The sequence below is a fragment of the Thermobia domestica genome, chromosome 5, assembly GCF_964235325.1.
Source record: "Thermobia domestica chromosome 5, izTheDome1.hap1.1, whole genome shotgun sequence".
In the NCBI taxonomy this organism is placed as follows: Eukaryota; Metazoa; Arthropoda; class Insecta; order Zygentoma; family Lepismatidae; genus Thermobia; species Thermobia domestica.
The window spans coordinates 303,067,776-303,075,189 of record NC_137458.1 but is presented as its reverse complement, the minus strand read 5'-3'; the positions used below and the strand labels follow the sequence as shown (position 1 = coordinate 303,075,189).

At 39.5% G+C, this 7,414-nt stretch overlaps 1 non-coding gene across 1 annotated transcript; it reads right to left on the bottom strand.

The window, feature by feature from the left end:
• Positions 1-4,449: 4,449 nt before the first annotated feature.
• On the bottom strand, positions 4,450-4,521 carry TRNAR-CCG (transfer RNA arginine (anticodon CCG)). Its single transcript has one exon. It is a non-coding gene; the product is annotated as a tRNA-Arg (tRNA).
• Positions 4,522-7,414: the final 2,893 nt, after the last annotated feature.

The window sequence follows — 7,414 nt, the reverse complement described above, 5'->3', positions numbered from 1 at the left end:
AGGTTTACGGAGAGACTGTAGTGTCGTAGAATGGTGTCGAAAGTTTAGGGGTTGGTAGAGAAAGGGTCACCGACGAGGATCGCAGTGGCCGACCCAGCACGGCACCAACACCATTGACCACCCTCCTTACAGCCCGGACCTCGCTTCAGGCGACTTTCACCAGTTCCTGCACTTGAAGAAGCTAGGGGTGGCCACAAAGTTCCGGTTCCGGCGGAACCGGTTCCGCGAAAAACCGGTTCTCGGAGAACCGGTTCCAGACCTGGATCCGAAAACTCGGTTCCAGAATCGGATCTTAAGAACCGGTTCCAGATCTGGATCTGAAAACCCGGTTCCAGAACCGGTTCCAGACCTGGATCCGAAAGCTCCCAAAGACCCGTAAAGGAGGCACAAAGCTCACTTTCAAAAAAAATGCAAAGAGGACCATGCACTTGTGCCTTCCCCGCCCAGACCCGCTTGTGCCTCCAGAAAAAAATTTTGGTCCACCAGTGGGTGTTTAGCCAAATGAGTTGGCCAGTTTGCCTCTTTAGCCAATGAGTTTGCCAGTTACCCAGTTTATTTAGCCAAACGAGACAAGCTGTAGCCGCCTGGGCGCCTGCTTGTCGCTACCACCATTTCGTCTAGCATACTGTTCACAGCCTGCCAGCAGCTCGGGTTTAGGGTAGGGATGGTCACAAAGTTTCGGTTCCAGCGGAACCGGTTCTTGGAGATCCGGTTTTCAGAACCGGTTCCGGATTCGGTTCCAGACCTGGATCCGAAGAACCGGTTCCAGACCTGGATCCGAAGAACTGGTTCCAAACCTGGATCCGAAGAACCGGTTCCAGGCTTGGATCCGAAGAACGGTTCTAGACCTGGATTGGAAGAACCGGTTCCAGACCTTAATCCGAAAAACCAGTTCCGGAACCGGATCTTCTAGAACCGAATCCGTTCAGATCCGAAAACCGGTTCCACCAGGAATCGGTTCTGGCCATCCCTAGAAGAAGCATCTAAAGTCCGTTGCTTCGATCCAGACAAGGAGGCGAAACACTTTGTGATCACGTGGCCGAAAACGCAAGGACAGTTTTTTTTAAAGCAGGAGGGAATCTTGGAACTCAACCTATGAAGAGATAAAGTGTCTCAACCGATATAGAGACTATGTAAAAAAAAAAAATAATAATAACCTAATGTATGTACTATCTTTTGGCTGTATTGGTTGTATGAAGTAATATATACATGCACGTTTCATTGCAGGCTTTGTAACATTACTTTCTGATCACTCCTCGCATTTGTCTGTCCTGTTTAGTTCATATTATTCCATTCTTTGCTGTATCATATTTTCGAATCCTCTGATTCATGTGATACTTACGCCCTGAACTTTATATTTATAGCGATGATGATGAACATTCCCCATAAATTTTTCAGGTTTTTTTGTTTCCACACTTCACCAAGACTTGACTAGTCGATAAAGAGCGTATCTGTTTCAGAACCTATTTACTGAAAAATGGGAGAACATTTTCTTACTATATTAGCCACAAGCTACAAATTATGTGATTCAGCAACCTTTTTATACACATTATTTATTTTTTTAAGTGATTCCATTCTTGGAAATTTAACAGCGGCTTCTACTAAAAATGAGAGAAAATAGAAAGAACAGCAGCGTTTGATGGAGTGGATTTGTGTTTTCCTTTTCTGTATGGAACGTCGAGAGCCATCTATTTTACTAAGAAACAGAAGATGGTATAGAAACGATCAGGTGACGACAAAGAATGAAAAAATAATAAAAGAAATCGTCTTTTTTTTTCTATTTCAGTTGCAAAGGGGGAGAAGACAAAAATGTTTCCCTCCTTTAGATTGTCATTTGTCAAATCTCTTGAGAGTTTCTTTATGACGGAATAAGTGAAGATTTTTATAGCGTTCCTTCGCCTTTTGTTCTCTTCTTCTGTCCCTCCTTCTCTTCCCCTCCCCTAAGTTATCTCAGTGTCTGTTCATAGAGGTAAATAACACGTATTATATCCTTAGAGCTTAAGATGTTCTCACCGTTTCTGTTTGTCCTTTCCTTCACGACTACAAAATGAATAGCTATAGAAAAAAGGAAATTTATTTCGGTTGAGGTAAGAAGAAAAGAAATAATAATAGATTGTATAACAAAAATTATTTTTATATCTTTTGCTTTGCTTCTATTTATTCTGCTCCTATCTTACTGCTTTAAAGGTATTCATCCGTTCTACTTTTTTTTTTTAAATTAAACATTTTTACAATGATTTCATTACGTTAATTTTTGTCGTTTGTTAGAGTCAAATCGTACAATTTAAATTCCATGCATTATTTCCATCCTCTTGGTTACTGTGCAGTTAATTAGCATTATAAGTGTATTTAGATTGTGGGTATGCGTAGACAACGTCACTTAATTAAGCAAAAGGAATAACATGTAAAAATAATCGAAAAGACCGATATCAATATGTAATCCATAGTTTTCGAGGTCGCTGGCATGAATAGTGATACTCACGAAGCCATTTAAGTCTAAATTTAGCCTCCGTCTGTGTGTGGGATGATGGAAAGGGAAAGAATAACATGTAAAAATAATTGGAAAAACTGATATTATTGTCCAATCTATAGTTTTCGGGATGGCAGAGATGAATAGTGGTACTCACGAAACCGTTTAATTCTACGTTTAGCCGTTTAATTCTATGTTGTGTGATGGATGAGGGGATGAAAAGGAGTAACATGTAAAAATAATCGAAAACGACAGATATCAGTGTCTGAATTATAGTTTTCGAGTGGCCCCGTGTAGCGTAGTCGCTAATGCTCTCGCCTTCGGTGCGAGCGGTCTCGGGTTGGATTCCCGGTGAAGTCACTTGGTCGAAAAAGTGTAACACGCTTTTTCCGGTCAGCCACCCTGAATGAGGTTTTCCTGGGTTTTCCTCATTCACACCGGGCAAATGTCAGGGTGGTACCTAACTTATAGGTCCCAGGACGCTTCCTTCCTTTTCTTTCCCCGAATTGTAGGCTCGCCGAGGAACATCACCCCTCAAATTGTGAAGGGCTAAATGTCCTTAGATGCCGAAAGCCCAGAAATCTAAATCCTAAATCATAGTTTTCGAGATTGCAGTGATAAATAGTGACATCCTTGATGCCGTTTAAATTCATTCCTCGTGCGTATTCTAATGGGGGAAAGGGGCTCAAATACTTTCCATAAACTTATATTCGTCGCGTATAAAGTAGGCATCTTAGGTAAATACGTAATTAAGTAAGTGATGGGCCGTTCATATTGCTTTAGCACATGTTCTTTATTTTTATCTGAATTAAAAATGTTGTTATTAACGTTCTGTTTCAATTTTCTTTTTTTTTAAAAAAACATGACAGACTCACTTTTGTCCTAAATTCCCGGGCCATTTTTCTCCCCTATCCTGTTCTTTTACTCTACTGAGACTGCTTTCTTTTCTAACTTCGTAACGTGCTAATACGAAACAAAACATTTACCGACGGAACATCAAGATCGGATCAACCGGAAATAGTTGATTGGTGTCACTTCTGGTTTTAGTACAAACTTGAGAATGGTGAAGAAATATATTCTTGGGACGCTTAACCGATTACAGTAAACCACTTGTTGTGATCTGTTACCATTTTTGCTTTATAGTGATCAACGTTAAAACCGGAAATGGTTGACTTGTTTCTTCCGGATTGAATATCAGCTTCATCAATGAACTTAACATCCTGCTCAAAGTCAGGGAGCACCGTGATAGAGAACTTACCTCCGGTGCGTGAGGTCCCTCGTTCGATTCCCGGCTAAGTAAGTTTGTGGTGAACAACATCGTGTCTGTGTGTTTTCTCAAGGTACTCCCGTTTCCTCCCACATTTTCACTCCATCAATTCTTCCATTATCATTCACTTGCCTTAACCCTTTAACGCGCCATTTTTTTTCCGATCAGACTGATTTTTTTTTTAATTTGGAGTGGTTTCGGTGTAGGAAACACGGGAATTGTTTTAAAAAATATTAATGCAGAAAAATATGAGGTCTATGGGATATTTTATGATGTTTGCATATAGAATCTATGCAAAGTTGCGCGTTGACATCTGCAAAAGTACACTAAAACCAGATAGAACCAATAAAACTCGACGAATGTCAGCGTACTTGCACTTGTTATACTTCTCTCTCTTTCTCTTTCTCTCTCTCTCTCTCTCTCTCTCTCTCTCACACACACACACACACACACAAACACACGTACGTACGTACGTGTCCACTAAACGAGCAAAGAAAGTTCAAAGATGACAAGATGACTACTCTGAGTACCGCAAGTAAGAAAAAGAAAAGAAAAGAAATCTTTAAGTTTTACGTCCTACGTTTATGTCGGTTAGGCTAAATGAGACGGTGATGATGAGAAATGAATGAAATGGTGGAATAAAGAAAGTGGGAGGAAACGGGAGAACCTCGAGAAAACCTACGAGCACGGTTTGTCCACCACAAAGTCAACACAGCACGAGCTGGGATCGAACCAGGGACCTCAAGCACCGGAGGTTAACGCTCTACCACTGAGCCACCGCGCCCTCAAGTAAGAAAAAAAAAGAGTCCAACGCTGGCTTACTATGACATCTAGCGGAAAATTCAGAACTTCATAAGTGAAGGACATCTTAGCTGATACGCAAAGCTGCTTTTCTACCTAGGTATGTCCGAACTAGAAACTACATGGCGCAATACAATTTCAAAGTAAAATTTGCATATATGCAAAGCTGCGCGCTAAAGGGTAAATCGCCCGTTTCCCTTAGGCTAAAGGGCATAATGGTGGGAGGTAAAACTGAAAGATTTCGTTTTTCCCGCCAAATTCGATGCAGACCCATCAAGTACTTCTCTAGAATTTTTGTACCCACGGACAGACAGAGTAAATAGATAAAAGATGTTTTAGTATCCCCCTATTTATTCATTCAAACTCTTAAAAACTGGCCCGACGTAGAGGTTTAGTGGAGTACAGCAGATCGTATTTGTAACAAAACACTCCTAATCTCCTTTCCTTCCGGATGACCCCATCCCCGGGGGGCAAAATCCATACTTGAAAGAAAAAAAATAAGTACAAGTCTAAACTTTCAAAACACAGGCACGACCTCCGGGAAAATAATCCTGATAAAAAGTATGGAGAATTTTCGCCGGTACTGTATTGAAAGACCGCCGAGCGCACCCAGATGATGAAAATGTCTCACTCTCACATTTTAATTTATTAAACTTTGTTCAAAATTATTTCAGTTCAAATATATTACTTAGAAATGACAAATCTAATATTTCAAATAACATGAACAAAACAATTTATTGGGCCGCGGTGGCTCAGTGGTAGAGCGTTCACCTCTGGTGCTTGGGGTCCCCGGTTCGATCCCAGCCCCCGCCAAGTGAACTTTGTGGTGGACAAACATCGTGTGCGTGGGTTTTCTCGGGGTTCTCCCGTTTCCTCCCACTTTCCTCATTCCACCATTTCATTCATTTCTCATCATCACCGTCTCCTTTATCCTAATCGGCATAAACGTGGGACGTAAAACTCAAAGATTTCATTTCATTTTTTAAAACAATTTATTATAAATAAGGAAAAAAATAGTAAAAAAGAAAAAAGTAACACTATACAAAATAATCAACAATAGAATAAATAGTAAAAACAAGTTCTACAGTTCTCAAAGCAACATCCTAGAAAGCACTAATCACAGGGGCCATTCCAACATGGCCAACAGCAAATTCTAACTTCTTCATTCAAATTTTAATAAATCAAATCTCATGTAGTAAGATATTATACTTGCTCGTGTTTATATATGTCAATCCTTGATAACCATTTTTAAATACATTGAGTTTACTCACATACATACATCCTTATGACAAGATTTCAAACCATTTCAACAGAAAGAAAAAAAAATATTTAACTTAACAAATATAAAGAAACACACTCTACGCCCCTCATTCACCGACCAACTGACGAACAACGTCAGTTGATCCGTAGCTTCCATTCCGGGTTCGAAACCAACCAATCACAATCGGGTATTTAGATCACGAGGCGCTCGTCATTTTACATTAGCAGCTGGTACCAGATCTTTCAATATATTTTCACTATTCATAATATACCTCCGTTTGAGACTGGAAAGGTAAAGAAGAAAGAACAACGGGAGAAGAAAGTCGTAAAAGAACATAGAAATAGAAGATGGCGCCATTTACTTTCAATTAAATCCATTATATATATAATTATATATATATTACAATACTTCTTTACCATATCCATGCGTCGTCTTATAGTGTTTCTGAGCTTAATACATTTCACGCATTATTCTGTGATAATTGAATTTTTCTTCGGGGTAGAGATCATTATTTCTCTCTTGAAGTTGACTGAATGATTGTAAATGTTAATAATTCGTTACAAAAAATGGAAATGTACTGCCATCTGTTGTTCAGTATCACTTCCGTGCACTAAAGATATCTGAAAGTCATTACTGTAAATATATTTTGAAACACAGAACTTCTTCTTTTGATACAATTCAGACTTTGATACGGATAAAAATCCGCGTTCACGTAATATTGTTGCCTTTCCCTTGTTCGTAACCATAAAGTGTCTCGGAATAGACAATAAATAAGGACAGCGTTAGCCGTCAGTGTCTCGCTTGTCTTCCCAAGCCGCGCGATAATCTTGGTACTTAATTCGCAAAGTGTATTTGCTTAAGTTATTACCCTGGTTTGGAACGATGCCCTAAACAACATCCTTTCCCTTTTTCGTTTTACTTTGTTTCCCTCCGTGCGTGTAATTACCGACTTGAAACGACTGTGAGAACTTATGTGTTCTCTCCATCTTTGTGGCGCCAGACCTATTTCGAATTAAGTTAATTTTCACCGTGTGAGAGAAAATTGTCGATAAAATTAGTTTTGCTTTGCTGTTTTTCCTCTTCGTGTTATTATCGTCCGTGTTAACCGATGTGCAAAACAGAAAGTCTTTTTTTTTTTTTTATTAAACTTCAGTGTCTCGGAGACAAGTCTAAAAGAACAAAATGGGAATGAGTTTTCCGTAGGGTATATTGTAGCTTCGTTTCTCAATTTTCTTCGATAATTACTATCCAAATATAAATTAAAAAGGGGAAATAAACATGGATGGATACATGAAAATCAAATTAAAAATTGCTACTTCTGCGTCTCATGAGTATGTTGTTTAGACTTAATGAGACGAGTGAATTAACTAAAGTAGATGGTTATGAATTAACGGTGAAAGGAAACGAATAGACAAATTAATACGATGTTGTCCAGCAGAACTCACGTGCCTTCTCTGTAGGTCCAGTAGATAGCGCGTTCGCCTTTAGTACACATGGTTTCTAGGGATAGCCGAATCCAGATCTTGTTAGATCGGAAGATCTGGATCCGGTCAGATTCGGATTGGATCCAGATCCAAATCAGGATCCGGACCGGGATTCGAACTTGGATCCCTTT